Source organism: Scyliorhinus torazame, chromosome 2, assembly GCF_047496885.1.
Source record: "Scyliorhinus torazame isolate Kashiwa2021f chromosome 2, sScyTor2.1, whole genome shotgun sequence".
In the NCBI taxonomy this organism is placed as follows: domain Eukaryota; kingdom Metazoa; phylum Chordata; class Chondrichthyes; order Carcharhiniformes; family Scyliorhinidae; genus Scyliorhinus; species Scyliorhinus torazame.
In genome coordinates this window covers 380878338-380895030 of record NC_092708.1, presented here as the reverse complement: position 1 = coordinate 380895030, position 16693 = coordinate 380878338, and the positions used below count along the sequence as shown (strand labels likewise).

The 16693-nt window shown below is 56.6% G+C and overlaps 1 protein-coding gene across 2 annotated transcripts in view; it reads left to right on the top strand.

Annotated features, from left to right (window-relative positions):
• ism2a (isthmin 2a) overlaps nt 1-16693 on the top strand; it is a 93019-nt gene that overhangs the window by 40250 nt on the left and 36076 nt on the right. The gene's annotated exons all lie outside the window — the stretch shown is intronic.

Below are 16693 nucleotides of genomic sequence, written 5' to 3'. Positions count from 1 at the left end.
CTCGCCGCAGAATTCCCAGCCTCTGACCTGCTTTTGCAGCCACAGTATTTATATAGCTCGTCCAGTTCAGCTTGTGGTCAGTGATAACCCCCAGGATGTTGAGTTGCTCTGAATTGTTGTTTGTTCCTTGGTGATTATGTTATGGGTCTCACTGACTCAGTAATTTGATGTGTCTTTAGGCCATACTGATGGCTACGTCTGCCCAGATTTTACTTGTAGATAACTCGTAACAGGTTTGTTGGTAATGAGATCATTTCCAGTGATTTAAACAAATTTATTAGATTACCCAACTCTTTTTTTTTCAATTAAGGGACAGTTTAGCGCGGACAATCCACCTACCCTGCACATCTTTTTGGGTCGTGGGGGCCGTGTGGAGACACGGGAAGAATGTGCAAACTCCACACAGGTGGTGACCCGGGGCCGGAATCGAACCCGGGTCCTCAGCGCCGTGAGGCAGTAGTGCTAAGCACTGCGCACCCGTGCCACCCCGTTTCCAGTGATTTAAGAAAGATTTGTTTCTGTTCAGTGCTGTTTTCTCTTCAGTATTGTAAACATTTTTTTAAAAATAAATAAATTTAGAGTACCCAATTCATTTTTTCCAATTAAGGGGCAGTTTAGCCCGGCCAATCCACCTATCCTGCACATCTCTGGGTTGTGGAGGCGAAACCCACACAGACATGGGGAGAATGTGCAAACTCCACACGGACAGTGACCCAGGGCCGGGATTCGAACCTGGGACCTTGGTGCCGTGAGGCAGCAGGGCTAACCCACTGTACCACCATGCTGCCCTGCCAGTATTATAAACATTACAGGTTCAGCACATCCAATTGTCAGGATATCCCTGAATTCCCACAGGTTATCAGTGGTGTCAGGTTTAACTTGTTTCATGTTCCTTGTGACATGGACAATAAAGGTATTGTTTTAGCCCTGTATCCAAACTGTACTGCTCGGGCAGTCTGGTTCAAACCGGTTGCTTAATTGTAACATTACAGGCTCTCGTCCTCCATCGGGTCTTCTATTTAGTCCTCTTGTCGTCTCCACATTCTTCCTCGCTGCTTGTCCCCAGCCATTCCAGTCAGCAGCAGGAACTTCCCATGCATCGATTCCTGTCACCTTGCAGTCTCACTATATGCAGACATCCTGTGTCACCGGTATGGCCGACCTGTTGGTCTCACGCCAATAGTGAGCTCACCATTGAGCCATGTCTTTGGGAATGGGGCAATCATCCATTCAGCTCACATGAATTGCCTGCTCGATAGATTGCCCGCTCTCCATCCCTGCTCCTCCTATTCCACCCCACCTACTGTGGATAGATCCTTGACGATTGAAAGGGCAAGGCAGTGAGATTAACCGGATAGTTCTGTCAAGGTGCCACCACAGTCTCAGTGGGGTGAAGAGAGTCCTACAGTGCTGTCAGATTCCAAGTTGAACCGAGACGTTTGGAAGGAAGTTGAGGGTTTAGGGAAGGGTTTTATTCCTGGGATGGTGGGACTGACGTATGGGGAGAGATTGAGTCAGTTAGGATTGTATTCGCTGGAGTTTAGAAGAATGATTGGGGGGGGGGGGGGGGGGGGGGTGATCTCATAGAAACCTATGGAATTCTAACAGGACCAGACAGGGTAGATGTAGGAAGGATGTTCCCGATGGCGGGGGATTCCAGAAGCAGGGGTCACAGTCTAAGGATACGGGATAAACCGTTTAGGATAGTGACGAGGAGAACTTTCTTCGCACAGAGAGTGATAAGCCTGTGGAATTCACTACCACAGAAAGCAGTTGAGGCCAAAACATCTGTTTTCAAGATGTTGGGAACACTGAATGTACTCTTCCAGATGTTGAGCCTCCTTTTCTGCACAGGTCTGTGTAACAATCACACAATCCCAGTTCTGACAGTGTGTCTGTTGGTATCTGAATCACCAGGTTGTCTGGTCAATTCCTACTGTGGAGATTTGAGCTCAATGAATCCCAGGCTGACTCGCCAGTGAAGGAATGAGGGAGTGTTGCATGGTCAGGGCTGCCATCTTTTGAATGAGATAATAAAGTGATGCCTTATCTGCTCTGTCAGGTTGCTATGAAAGATCCCCGGTTCTGTTTCCAGGACGGGCAGGAGGGAGTTCCCCCTCAGTGCTCTGGCCAATATTTACCCCTCCATCAATTTCAAAATCAGATTGCCTGCTCGTTCTCGTATTGCTTTTTCTGGGAGCTTCCTGTGCGAATGTAGACTGTCGAGCCTCCCACATTGCAGCAGGGACTACACGTCGGAATTCCATCATTGGCTGCAAAGCGCTACGAGACATCCTGGGGTTGTCAGAGGCGCTATATAAAGCAAGTCTTTTTAAAATAGATTTAGAGTACCCAATTCATTTTTTTTCCAATTAAGGGGCAATTTAGCACAGCCCTGTGCACCTACCCTGCACATCTTTGGGTTGTGGGGGCAAAACCCACGCAGACACGGGGAGAATGTGCAAACTCCACACGGACAGTGACCCAGAGCCGGGATCGAGCCTGGGACCTCGGCGCCGTGAGGCAGCAGGGCTAACCACTGCGCCACCAGTCCCCACACACGCACAGGCAGGCACATGGAGACACACAGAGATTCACACAAACAAACACACAGAGACTCACACACAGAGACTCACACACGGACAGACACACACTGACACAGTGGTATGACTAATAATCCAGAGACCACTTCCGGTTGCGGCTATGTCTAGGTAGGTCGCACGTTCGGCAGCTCCGCCGGGAACGGACTTTGGGGCTCTCCAGAGGGGCCCCAACGGCAATTGTTCGACGGCTTCCAGTGTGGGAAGGTGACAGCAAGGTTCCCCCAACATTACATGGATTGGACCAGGAGTGGAGCGGTCAAAAAAGTGATCCTGGTGCAGCGGAATGTGCGAGGGAGGAAAAGCAAGATGGCGGCGGGTGGAGACCAAGCAGCGTGGGCGCAGTGGTCGCAGGAGCAGCAGGAATTCCTTAAATGCTGCTTTGTGGAGCTGAGGACAGAAATGCTGGCGCCAATGAAGGCGGCGATTGAGAAGCTTATGGAGACCCAGAAGGCCCAAGGGGCGGCGATCCGGGAGGTGCGTCAAAAAGCCTCGGAGAACGAGGACGAGATCTTGGGCCTGGCGGTGAAGGTGGAGGCGCACGAGGCGCTGCACAAGAGGTGGCAGGAAAAATTTGAGGACCAGGAGAATAGGTCGAGGAGGAAGAATCTTCGGATTCTGGGTCTCCCTGAAGGAATGGAGGGGCCCGATGCCGGGGCATATATGAGCATGATGCTCAATTCGCTGATGGGCGCGGGAGCTTTCCCGAGGCCCCTGGAGCTGGGTGGGGCTCATCGGGTCCTGGCAAGGAGACCCAAAGCCAACAAGCCGCCAAGGGCTGTAGTGGTGAGGTTCCACCGCTTTAGACAGAGTGTGTGTCCTGAGATGGGCCAAAAAAGAGCGGAGCAGCAGGTGGGAGAACACGGAGATCCAGATTTATCAGGACTGGAGTGCGGAGGTGGCTAAGAAGATGGCTAGTTTTAACCGGGCGAAGGTGGTTCTCCATCGGAAGGGGGTGAAGTTCGGGATGCAGCAGCCAGCGCGATTGTGGGTCACGTTCCAAGATCGGCACCACTATTTTGAAATGCCTGATGAGGCATGGAACTTTATCCAGGCTGAAAAGTTGGATTCAATCTGAGGGTTTGTCGTGGGGGGGCGTGTTTACTGCGTTTGGGGAATGTTCTTTCTGTTTGGTGCTGGGCGGGGATGGGTGAATGGATTTGATGTGGGGGCTGTGGGAGAGTGTGGGCGTCGGTGTTGGAGGGGCAGGGCCCAGCGGAGGAAGAGGAGGGCTGGAGGCCTGGGAATGGGGAGTTGGGGTAAGGTCGCAAAAAGGAGCTGCGCCAGAGTGGGTGGGGCCGGCTCAGACGGAAAGCAGGGGCTTTTTCCCGTGCTAGGGAAGGATGGGGGCGGGGCCGGGAAGGGAAGGGCAGTGCTGGAGAGGAGTGCACTGACTGCCAAGGGGTGGGGGGATTCTCACACTGGGGGGGTCGATGGAATGGCGGGAGAGGCCGGGGTCAGCAGGAGTCAGCTGACTTACGGGAGTGTCATGGGGGAGCAAAATGGCTAGATGGGGATCTAGCGGGGGGGAGGAGTGGAGGGGGGGGAACTGGGTTGCTGCTGCATTGGCCAAAGGGCAGCTGGAAGTAGGAGAGGTGGTCGGGGGGGGGGAGGGGGAGACACATCTGAAGGTGGCAGATCAGGTTAGGCTGAGAAAGGGATGGGTAGGGCAGGTCTTTCATTCAGGGCTGGATGCGAAGAACAGAGGGGTTGCAATACTGGTGGGGAAGCGGGTGTCGTTCGAGGAACTGAATATTGTAGCGGATAATGGAGGTCGATATGTGATATTGGGTGGTAAGTTGCAGGGGGTGCGGGTGGTACTGGTGAACGTATATGCCCCGAATTGGGATGATGCCGGATTTATAAAACGCATGCTGGGTCGGATTCCGGATCTGGAGGTAGGAAGCTTGATAATGGGGGGGGGGACTTCAACACGGTGCTGGACCCAGCACTGGACCGTTCTAGGTCCAGGACGGGTAAGAGGCCGGCTGCGGCCAGGGTGCTCAGGGTGTTTATGGACCAGATGGGGGGAGTGGAACCATGGAGGTTTGCCAGGCCGCAGGCCGGGGAACTTTCCTCCTTTTCCCACGTCCATAGAGCCTACTCCCGGATAGATTTTTTTCATTTTGAGTAGGGCGCTAATCCCGAAAGTGGAGGGAACGGAATATTCGTCCATAGCCATCTCGGACCACGCCCCGCATTGGGTGGAGCTGGAGTTGGGGGAGGAGAGGGACCAGCGCCCGCTGTGGCGCCTCGATGTGGGACTGTTGGCGGATGAGGGGGTGTGCGGGTGGGTGCGGGAGTGTATTGAAAGATACTTGGAAGCCAACGACAACGGGGAGGTGCAGGTGGGGGTAGTCTGGGAGGCGTTGAAGGCGGTGGTCAGGGGAGAACTAATCTCCATTAGGGCCCACAGGGAGAAGAGAGTGAGGTGGGAGAGGGAGAGGTTGGTGGGGGAGATTTTAAGGGTGGACAGGAGTTATGCAGAGGCCCCCGAGGAGGGGCTACTTAGGGAGCGACGGAACCTCCAGACGGAATTCGACCTGATGACCAAGGGGAAAGCAGAGGCACAGTGGAGAACAGCGCAAGGGGCGGTTTATGAGTATGGGGAGAAGGCGAGTCGGATGCTGGCACATCAGCTTCGTAAGAGGGAGGCAGCGAGGGAGATTGGTGGAGTTAGGGATAGAGGGGGGAATACGGTGCGGAGTGCGGTGAGAATAAACAAGGTATTTAGGAACTTCTATGGGGATCTGTACAGGTCTGAGCCCCCAGCGGGGAGGAGGGGATGCGACGATTCCTAGATCAGCTGAGGTTCCCGAGGGTGGAGGAGGAGCAGGTGGCTGGTTTGGGGGCGCCGATTGGGCTGGAGGAGCTGGTTAAAGGATTGGGGAACATGCAGGCGGGGAAGGCCCCGGGGCCGGATGGGTTCCCGGTTGAATTTTACAGGAAATACGTGGACCTGCTGGCCCGTTGCTAGTGAGGACTTTTAATAAGGCGAGGGAGGGGGGGACCTTGCCCCCGACAATGTCCAGGGCGCTGATTTCTTTGATCTTGAAGCAGGACAAGGATCCATTGCAATGTGGGTCGTATAGACCGATCTCGCTCCTCAATGTTGACGCTAAGTTGCTGGCGAAGGTGCTGGCTACGAGAATTGAGGATTGTGTCCCGGGGGTGATTCATGAGGACCAGACAGGAGGCAGCTAAATACAAATGTGTGGAGGCTCCTCAATGTGATTATGATGCCCTCGGTGGAGGGGGAAGCGGAGGTAGTGGCAGCTATGGATGCGGAGAAGGCCTTTGATCGGGTGGAGTGGGAGTATCTTTGGGAAGTGTTGCGGAGGTTTGGGTTCGGGGAGGGGTTCATCAGTTGGGTCAGACTGCTATATAGAGCCCCGGTAGCGAGTGTGGCGTCGAACCGGTAGAGGTCGGAGTACTTTGGGCTGTACCGGGGGACGAGGCAGGCATGCCCCTTATCCCCCTTGTTGCACTGGCAATTGAGCCGCTGGCCATGGCACTGAGGGAGTCCAGGAAATGGAGGGGATTGGTTCGGGGGGGGGGGGGGAGAGGAACACCGGGTGTCGTTGTATGCCGATGACCTGTTGTTGTATGTTGCGGATCCAGTGGAGGGGATGGCGGAGGTCATGCGGATCCTTAGGGAGTTTGGGGACTTTTCGGGGTATAAACTCAACGTAGGGAAGAGCGAGCTCTTTGTGGTGCACTCAGGGGACCAGGGAAGGGGGATAGACGAGCTACCGCTGAAGAAGGCGGAAAGGAGCTTTCGGTACTTGGGGATCCAAGTAGCTAGGAGTTGGGGGGCCCGGCACAAGCTTAATTTGACGCGGTTGGTGGAGCAGATGGAGGAGGATTTTAAAAGATGGGATATGCTGCCACTCTCACTGGCGGGTAGGGTGCAGTCGGTCAAAATGACGGTCCTTCCGAGGTTTCTCTTTGTGTTCCAGTGCCTTCCCATTTTGATCCACAAGGCCTTTTTCAAACGGCCTCCCCGAACCCAAACCTCCGCAACACTTCCCAAAGATACTCCCACTCCACCCGATCAAAGGCCTTCTCCGCATCCATAGCTGCCACTACCTCCGCTTCCCCCTCCACCGAGGGCATCATAATCACATTGAGGAGCCTCCGCACATTTGTATTTAGCTGCCTCCTGTCTGGTCCTCATGAATCACCCCTGGGACACAATCCTCAATTCACTTACCAGGAGCATCATGGGATTTGTGTGGGCGAATAAGACCCGAGGGTGAAGAGGGTATTTCTGGAGCGTAGCAGGGATAGGGGGGGGCTGGCGCTGCCGAATCTGTGTGGCTATTATTGGGCAGCCAATGTGGCGATGATCCGTAAGTGGGTAATGGAGGGGGAGGGGGGCGATATGGAAGAGGTTCGAGGGCGCTGGTGACGGCACCGCTGCCGCTCTCGCCGACAAGGTACACCACGAGTCCGGTGGTGGTGGCGACGCTGAAGTTCTGGGGGCAGTGGAGGCGACACGGGCAAGGTGGGGGCCTCAGTTTGGTCTCCGATTCGGGAGAACCATCGGTTCGTCCCGGGAAGGATGGATGGGGGCTTTTGGAGCTGGCATCGGGCAGGGATTAGAAGAATGGGGGACCTGTTCATTGATGGGACGTTTGCGAGCCTAGCGGCGCTGGAGAAGTTTGGGCTACCCCCGGGAAATGCTTTCAGGTGTATGTAAGTGAGGGCGTTTGTGAGGCGGCAGGTGAGGGAATTCCTGCTGCTTCCGGCACGTGGGATTCAGGACGGGGTGATTTCGGGTGTATGGGTTGGAGAAGGCAAGGTTTCGGCGATTTATCAGGAGCTGCAGGAAGAGGAGGAGGCCTCGGTGGAGGAGCTATAGGGCAAGTGGGAGGAGGAGCTTGGGGAGGAGATAGATGAGGGTCTGTGGGCTGATGCCCTGAACTCTTCCTCCTCTTGCGCCAGGCTCAGCCTAATACAGTTCAAGGTTACTCACAGAGCGCATATGACAGGGGCGAGGTTGAGTAGGTTCTTTGGAGTGGAGGACAAATGTGGGAGGTGCTCGGGGAGTCCGGCAAATCACGTCCATATGTTCTGGTTGTGCCCGGCGCTGGATGGGTTTTGCGAGGACTATGTCCAAGGTGGTGAACGCCCGGGTCAAGCCGAGCTGGGGATTGGCATTATTTGGGGTATCGGATGAGCCGGGAGTGCAGGAGGCGAAAGAGGCCGGTATTCTGGCCTTTGCGTCCCTGGTAGCCCGGCGGAGGATTTTGCTACTATGGAAAGATGCGAAGCCCCCTAGTGTGGAAGCTTGGACCAACGACATGGCAGGGTTCATCAAGCTGGAGAGGATAAAGTTTGCCTTGTGAGGGTCTGTGCAAGGGTTCTTCAGGCGGTGGCAACCGTTCCTAGACTATCTCGCGGAGCGTCAGGAGGAGGTCAGCAGCAGCAGCCCAGGGGCGGGGGGGGGGGGGGGGGGGGGGGGGGGGTTCTCTTGGGGTGGTGTTTGGGTTGAGGTGGGGGGGGGGGGTTTCCCTATTTGTGCTTTTTCCTGTTATATGGGGGGTTACTGTATATGGGGGAAATCCAATGTATAATTTCTACTTGTTGTGTTCTTGTTGCTTTCTTTTTGTTGGGGGGGGCTTTGTTGAAAATTTGTTGAAAAACTTGAATAAATATATATTAAAAAAATAATAATAATCCAGAGGCCCAGGGTAATGCTCTGGGGACCTGGCTTCAAATCCCACTGCGGCAGATGGTGAAAAATGAATTCAATAAAAATCTGGAATTAAAAGTGCAATGATGACCAATTAAACCATTGTCAATTGTTGTAAAAACCCATCTGATTCACTAATGTCCAGTAGGGAAGGAAATCTGCCGTCCTTACCCGGTCTGGCCTACCTGTGACTCCAGACCCACAGCAATGTGATTGACTCAGAATTAGCCGACGGATGGGCAATAGAATCATAGAATTTACAGTGCAGAAGGAGGCAATTTAGCGTGGCCAATCCACCTAGCCTGCACATCTTTGGGTCGTGGGGGCGAAACCCACGCAAACACGGGGAGAATGTGCAAACTCCACACGGACAGTGACCCAGAGCCGGGATCGGACCTGGGACCCTAGCGCTGGGAGGCAGCAGGGCTAAGGACTGCGTCACCGTGCTGCCTCCGATTTCCGCCAGTTCTAATCACACTTCTGCGTTGTTCAAATGCATGGAACCCCTCTCATATTTGTTGCCACAGTCTATCAAACAGTGCAACACTTGAAGCCACTTTTCAAGTGTAGAGCGGACAGTGAGTGTTGCAGGTTCCTCAGAAGGTCCTCAGCCAGCTGAGTGTTAGATCCAATCACAGTTAGTGACCAGTGATAGTGATGGCCCAGCGGGATCTTCCGAATGCCCAAAATGGCGTCAGAAGGCAGGGGATTAAAGAACATACAGGTCCAAGTGCAATCCACAAGGCCGTGGGTTCATGAGGGAGATAAGGGTGTCGGAGAGAGAGGGAGGGAGTTAGGATGTCGGAGAGAGAGAGAGAGAGAGGGAGGGAGCTGGGGTGTCGGAGAGAGAGGGAGGGAGCTGGGGTGTCGGAGAGAGAGAGAGAGAGGGAGGGAGCTGGGGTGTCGGAGAGAGAGAGAGGGAGCTGGGGTGTCGGAGAGAGAGAAAGAGAGAGGGAGGGAGCTGGGGTGTCGGAGAGAGAGAGAGAGAGAGGGAGCTGGGGTGTCGGTGAGAGGGAGGGAGCTGGGGTGTCGGAGAGAGAGGGAGAGAGAGAGGGAGGGAGCTGGGGTGTCGGGGAGAGAGAGAGAGAGAGGGAGGGAGCTGGGGTGTCGGGGAGAGAGAGAGAGGGAGCTGAGGTGTCGGAGAGAGGGAGGGAGCTGGGGTGTCGGAGAAGAGAGAGAGGGAGCTGGGGTGTCGGAGAGAGGGAGTCAGGGTGTCGGAGAGAAGGAGGTAGCTGGGGTGTCAGAGAGAGAGGGAGCTGGGGTGTCGGAGAGAGAGAGAGCTGGGGTGTCGGAGAGAGAGAGGGAGCTGGAGTGTCGGAGAAGAGAGGGAGGTAGCTGGGGTGTCGGAGAGAGGGAGCGGGGGTGTCGGAGAGAGGGAGTCAGGGTGTCGGAGAGAGGGAGGTAGCTGGGGTGTCGGAGAGAGGGAGGGAGCTGGGGTGTCGGAGAGAGAGAGGGAGCTGGGGTGTCGGAGAGAGAGAGGGAGCTGGGGTGTCGGAGAGAGAGGGAGCTGGGGTGTCGGAGAGAGAGAGGGAGCTGGGGTGTCGGAGAAGAGAGAGAGGGGGCTGGGGTGTCGGAGAGAGGGAGTCAGGGTGTCGGAGAGAGGGAGGTGGCTGGGGAGTCGGAGAGAGGGAGGTAGCTGGGGTGTCGGAGAGAGAGGGAGCTGGGGTGCCGGAGAGAGAGAGGGAGCTGGGGTGTCAGAGAGAGAGAGAGAGAGAGGGAGCTGGGGTGTCGGAGAACGAGAGAGGGGGGAGCTGGGGTGTCGGAGAGAGAGAGAGAGGGAGCTGGGGTGTCGGAGAGCGAGAGAGGGGGGAGCTGGGGTATTGGAGAGAGAGGAAGGGAGCTGGAGTGTTGGAGAGAGAGAGAGAGAGAGAGGGAGCTGGGGTGTCGGAGAGAGAGAGGGAGCTGGGGTGTCGGAGAGAGAGAGAGAGAGAGAGGGAGCTGGGGTGTCGGAGAGAGAGAGGGAGCTGGGGTGTCGGAGAGAGAGAGAGGGAGCTGGGGTGTCGGAGAGAGAGAGGGAGGTAGCTGGGGTGTCGGAGAGAGAGAGAGGGAGCTGGGGTGTCGGAGAGAGAGAGAGGGAGCTGGGGTGTCGGAGAGAGAGAGGGAGGTAGCTGGGGTGTCGGAGAGAGAGAGAGGGAGCTGGGGTGTCGGAGAGAGAGAAAGAGAGAGGGAGGGAGCTGGGGTGTCGGAGAGAGAGAGAGAGGGAGCTGGGGTGTCGGAGAGAGAGAGGGAGGTAGCTGGGGTGTCGGAGAGAGAGAGAGGGAGCTGGGGTGTCGGAGAGAGAGAGAGGGAGCTCGGGTGTCAGAGAGAGAGAGAGAGGGAGCTGGGGTGTCGGAGAGAGGGAGGTAGCTGGGGTGTCGGAGAAGAGAGAGAGAGAGCAGGGTTGTGGGGGAGAGGGAGCTGGGGTGTCAGAGAGAGAGAGAGAGAGCTGGGGTGTTGGGGAGAGCGAGAGACGGAGCTGGGGTGTCGGAGAAGAGAGAGAGAGAGCTGGAGTGTTGGTGAGAGCGAGAGAGGGAGCTGGTGTGTCAGAGAGAGAGGGGGTTAGGGTGTCGGAGAGAGAGTCAGGTTATCGGAGAGAGAGGGTCAGGGTGTCGGAGAGAGAGAGTCAGGGTGTCGGAGAGAGAGAGGGAGTTAGGGTGTCGGAGAGAGAGAGTCAGGGTGTCGGAGAGAGAGAGTTAGGGTGTCGGAGAGAGAGAGGGAGTTAGGGTGGGGGAGAGAGAGAGTCAGGGTGTCGGAGAGAGAGAGGGAGTTAGGGTGGCGGAGAGAGAGTCAGGTTATCGGAGAGAGAGGGTCAGGGTGTCGGAGAGAGAGAGTCAGGGTGTCGGAGAGAGAGAGGGAGTTAGGGTGTCGGAGAGAGAGAGTCAGGGTGTCGGAGAGAGAGAGTTAGGGTGTCGGAGAGAGAGAGGGAGTTAGGGTGGGGGAGAGAGAGAGTTAGGGTGTCGGAGAATGAGAGGGAGTTAGGGTGTCGGAGAGAGAGAGTCAGGGTGTCGGAGAGAGAGAGTCAGGGTGTCGGAGAGAGAGAGTCAGGGTGTCGGAGAGAGAGAGTCAGGGTGTCGGAGAGAGAGAGTCAGGGTGTCGGAGAGAGAGAGTCAGGTTATCGGAGAGAGAGAGTCAGGGTGGCGGAGAGAGAGAGTCAGGGTGTCGGAGAGAGAGAGTCAGGGTGTCGGAGAGAGAGAGTCAGGGTGTCGGAGAGAGAGAGTCAGGTTATCGGAGAGAGAGAGTCAGGGTGGCGGAGAGAGAGAGTCAGGGTGTCGGAGAGAGAGAGTCAGGGTGTCGGAGAGAGAGAGTCAGGGTGTCGGAGAGAGAGTCAGGGTGTCGGAGAGAGAGAGTCAGGGTGTCGGAGAGAGAGAGTCAGGGTGTCGGAGAGAGAGAGTCAGGGTGTCGGAGAGAGAGAGTCAGGGTGTCGGAGAGAGAGAAGGAGTTAGGGTGGCGGAGAGAGAGAGTCATGTTATCGGAGAGAGAGAGTCAGGGTGTCGGAGAGAGAGAGTCAGGGTGTCGGAGAGAGAGAGTTAGGGTGTCGGAGAGAGAGAGTCAGGGTGTCGGAGAGAGAGAGTCAGGGTGTCGGAGAGAGAGAGGGAGTTAGGGTGGCGGAGAGAGAGAGTCATGTTATCGGTGAGAGAGAGTCAGGTTATCGGAGAGAGAGAGTCAGGGTGTCGGAGAGAGAGAGGGAGTTAGGGTGGCGGAGAGAGAGAGTTAGGGTGTCGGAGAGAGAGAGTTAGGGTGTCGGAGAGAGAGAGTCTGGGTGTCGGAGAGAGAGAGTTAGGGTGGCGGAGAGAGAGAGTCAGGGTGTCGGAGAGAGAGAGTTAGGGTGTCGGAGAGAGAGAGTCAGGGTGTCGGAGAGAGAGAGTCTGGGTGTCGGAAAGAGAGAGTCAGGGTGTCGGAGAGAGAGAGTCAGGGTGTCGGAGAGAGAGAGTCAGGGTGTCGGAGAGAGAGAAGGAGTTAGGGTGGCGGAGAGAGAGAGTCAGGTTATCGGAGAGAGAGAGTCAGGTTATCGGAGAGAGAGAGTCAGGGTGTCGGAGAGAGAGAGGGAGTTAGGGTGGCGGAGAGAGAGAGTTAGGGTGGCGGAGAGAGAGAGTCAGGTTATCGGAGAGAGAGAGTCAGGGTGTCGGAGAGTGAGAGGGAGTTAGGGTGGCGGAGAGAGAGATTCAGGGTGTCGGAGAGAGAGAGTCAGGGTGTCGGAGAGAGAGAGTCAGGGTGTCGGAGAGAGAGAGTCAGGGTGTCGGAGAGAGAGAAGGAGTTAGGGTGGCGGAGAGAGAGAGTCATGTTATCGGAGAGAGAGAGTCAGGGTGTCGGAGAGAGAGAGTCAGGGTGTCGGAGAGAGAGAGTCAGGGTGTCGGAGAGAGAGAGTCTGGGTGTCGGAGAGAGAGAGTCAGGGTGTCGGAGAGAGAGAAGGAGTTAGGGTGGCGGAGAGAGAGAGTCATGTTATCGGAGAGAGAGAGTCAGGGTGTCGGAGAGAGAGAGTCAGGGTGTCGGAGAGAGAGAGTCAGGGTGTCGGAGAGAGAGAAGGAGTTAGGGTGGCGGAGAGAGAGAGTCAGGGTGTCGGAGAGAGAGAGTCAGAGTGTCGGAGAGAGAGAGTCAGGGTGTCGGAGAGAGAGAGTCAGGGTGTCGGAGAGAGAGAAGGAGTTAGGGTGGCGGAGAGAGAGTCATGTTATCGGAGAGAGAGAGTCAGGGTGTCGGAGAGAGAGAGTCAGGGTGTCGGAGAGAGAGAGGGAGTTAGGGTGTCGGAGAGAGAGAATCAGGTTATCGGAGAGAGAGAGTCAGGGTGTCGGAGAGAGAGAGTCAGGGTGTCGGAGAGAGAGAGTTAGGGTGTCGGAGAGAGAGAGTTAGGGTGTCGGAGAGAGAGAGTTAGGGTGTCGGAGAGAGAGAGTCAGGGTGTCGGAGAGAGAGAGTCAGGGTGTCGGAGAGAGAGAGTCAGGGTGTCGGAGAGAGAGAGTCAGGGTGTCGGAGAGAGAGAGTCAGGGTGTCGGAGAGAGAGTCAGGTTATCGGAGAGAGAGAGTCAGGGTGTCGGAGAGAGAGAGGTTATCGGAGAGAGTCAGGGTGTCGGAGAGAGAGAGTCAGGGTGTCGGAGAGAGAGTGTCAGGGTGTCGGAGAGAGAGAGTTAGGGTGTCGGAGAGAGAGAGGGGGTTAGGGTGTCGGAGAGAGAGTGTCAGGGTGTCGGAGAGAGAGAGTTAGGTTACCGGAGAGAGAGAGTCTGGGTATCGGAGAGAGAGAGTCAGGGTGTCGGAGAGAGAGAGTCAGGTTATCGGAGAGAGAGAGTCAGGGTGTCGGAGAGAGAGAGTCAGGGTGTCGGAGAGAGAGAGTCAGGGTGTCGGAGAGAGAGAGTCAGGGTGTCGGAGAGAGAGTTAGGGTGTCGGAGAGAGAGAGTTAGGGTGTCGGAGAGAGAGAGTTAGGGTGGCAGAGAGAGAGAGGGAGTTAGGGTGGCGGAGAGAGAGAGTCAGGGTGTCGGAGAGAGAGAGAGAGCTGGGGTGTCGGAGAGAGAGAGAGAGCTGGGGTGTCGGAGAGAGAGGGGGTTAGGGTGTCGGAGAGAGAGTCAGGTTGTCGGAGAGAGAGAGTCAGGTTGTCGGAGAGAGAGTGTCAGGGTGTCGGAGAGAGAGAGTCAGGGTGTCGGAGAGTGAGAGAGAGCTGGGGTGTCAGAGAGAGCTGGGGTGTCGGAGAGAGAGGGGGTTAGGGTGTCGGAGAGAGAGTCAGGGTGTCGGAGAGAGAGTCAGGTTGTCGGAGAGAGAGTGTCAGGGTGTCGGAGAGTGAGAGGGAGTTAGGGTGGCGGAGACAGAGAGTCAGGGTGTCGGAGAGAGAGAGTCAGGGTGTCGGAGAGAGAGTCAGGGTGTCGGAGAGAGAGAGTCAGGGTGTCGGAGAGAGAGAGTCAGGTTGTCGGAGAGAGAGTGTCAGGGTGTCGGAGAGAGAGAGTCAGGGTGTCGGAGAGTGAGAGGGAGTTAGGGTGTCGGAGACAGAGAGTCAGGGTGTCGGAGAGAGAGAGTCAGGGTGTCGGAGAGAGAGTTAGGGTGTCGGAGAGAGAGAGTTAGGGTGTCGGAGAGAGAGAGTTAGGGTGGCAGAGAGAGAGAGGGAGTTAGGGTGGCGGAGAGAGAGAGTCAGGGTGTCGGAGAGAGAGAGAGAGCTGGGGTGTCGGAGAGAGAGAGAGAGCTGGGGTGTCGGAGAGAGAGGGGGTTAGGGTGTCGGAGAGAGAGTCAGGTTGTCGGAGAGAGAGAGTCAGGTTGTCGGAGAGAGAGTGTCAGGGTGTCGGAGAGAGAGAGTCAGGGTGTCGGAGAGTGAGAGAGAGCTGGGGTGTCAGAGAGAGCTGGGGTGTCGGAGAGAGAGGGGGTTAGGGTGTCGGAGAGAGAGTCAGGGTGTCGGAGAGAGAGTCAGGTTGTCGGAGAGAGAGTGTCAGGGTGTCGGAGAGTGAGAGGGAGTTAGGGTGGCGGAGACAGAGAGTCAGGGTGTCGGAGAGAGAGAGTCAGGGTGTCGGAGAGAGAGTCAGGGTGTCGGAGAGAGAGAGTCAGGGTGTCGGAGAGAGAGAGTCAGGTTGTCGGAGAGAGAGTGTCAGGGTGTCGGAGAGAGAGAGTCAGGGTGTCGGAGAGTGAGAGGGAGTTAGGGTGTCGGAGACAGAGAGTCAGGGTGTCGGAGAGAGAGAGTCAGGGTGTCGGAGAGAGAGAGTCAGGGTGTCGGAGAGAGAGAGGGTGGTTAGGGTGTCGGAGAGAGAGAGTCAGGTTATCGGGGAGAGAGAGAGTCAGGGTGTCGGAGAGAGAGAGTCAGGGTGTCGGAGAGAGAGAGGGGGGTTAGGGTGTCGCAGAGAGAGAGTCAGGTTATCGGGGAGAGAGAGAGTCAGGGTGTCGGAGAGAGAGAGTCAGGGTGTCGGAGAGAGAGAGTCAGGGTGTCGGAGAGAGAGAGTCAGGGTGTCGGAGAGAGAGAGTCAGGGTGTCGGAGAGAGAGAGTCAGGGTGTCGGAGAGAGAGAGTCAGGGTGTCGGAGAGAGAGAGTCAGGGTGTCGGAGAGAGAGTCAGGTTATCGGGGAGAGAGAGAGTCAGGGTGTCGGAGAGAGAGAGTCAGGGTGTCGGAGAGAGAGAGTCAGGGTGTCGGAGAGAGAGAGTCAGGGTGTCGGAGAGAGAGAGAGAGTCAGGGTGTCGGAGAGAGAGAGTCAGGGTGTCGGAGAGAGAGAGTCAGGGTGTCGGAGAGAGAGTTAGGGTGTCGGACAGAGAGAGTTAGGGTGTCGGAGAGAGAGAGTCAGGGTGTCGGAGAGAGAGTTAGGGTGTCGGAGAGAGAGAGTCAGGGTGTCGGAGAGAGAGAATCAGGTTATCGGAGAGAGAGAGTCAGGGTGTCGGAGAGAGAGAGTTAGGGTGTCGGAGAGAGAGTTAGGGTGTCGGAGAGAGAGAGTTAGGGTGTCGGAGAGAGAGAGTCAGGGTGTCGGAGAGAGAGAGTCAGGGTGTCGGAGAGAGAGAGTCAGGGTGTCGGAGAGAGAGTTAGGGTGTCGGAGAGAGAGTCAGGGTGTCGGAGAGAGAGAGTTAGGGTGTCGGAGAGAGAGAGTTAGGGTGGCGGAGAGAGAGAGTCAGGGTGTCGGAGAGAGAGAGTCAGGGTGTCGGAGAGAGAGAGTCAGGGTGTCGGAGAGAGAGTTAGGGTGTCGGAGAGAGAGAGTTAGGGTGTCGGAGAGAGAGAGTTAGGGTGGCAGAGAGAGAGAGGGAGTTAGGGTGGCGGAGAGAGAGAGTCAGGGTGTCGGAGAGAGAGAGAGAGCTGGGGTGTCGGAGAGAGAGAGAGAGCTGGGGTGTCGGAGAGAGAGGGGGTTAGGGTGTCGGAGAGAGAGTCAGGTTGTCGGAGAGAGAGAGTCAGGTTGTCGGAGAGAGAGTGTCAGGGTGTCGGAGAGAGTCAGGGTGTCGGAGAGTGAGAGAGAGCTGGGGTGTCAGAGAGAGCTGGGGTGTCGGAGAGAGAGGGGGTTAGGGTGTCGGAGAGAGAGTCAGGGTGTCGGAGAGAGAGTCAGGTTGTCGGAGAGAGAGTGTCAGGGTGTCGGAGAGTGAGAGGGAGTTAGGGTGGCGGAGACAGAGAGTCAGGGTGTCGGAGAGAGAGAGTCAGGGTGTCGGAGAGAGAGTCAGGGTGTCGGAGAGAGAGAGTCAGGGTGTCGGAGAGAGAGAGTCAGGTTGTCGGAGAGAGAGTGTCAGGGTGTCGGAGAGAGAGAGTCAGGGTGTCGGAGAGTGAGAGGGAGTTAGGGTGTCGGAGACAGAGAGTCAGGGTGTCGGAGAGAGAGAGTCAGGGTGTCGGAGAGAGAGAGTCAGGGTGTCGGAGAGAGAGAGGGGGGTTAGGGTGTCGGAGAGAGAGAGTCAGGTTATCGGGGAGAGAGAGAGTCAGGGTGTCGGAGAGAGAGAGTCAGGGTGTCGGAGAGAGAGAGGGGGGTTAGGGTGTCGCAGAGAGAGAGTCA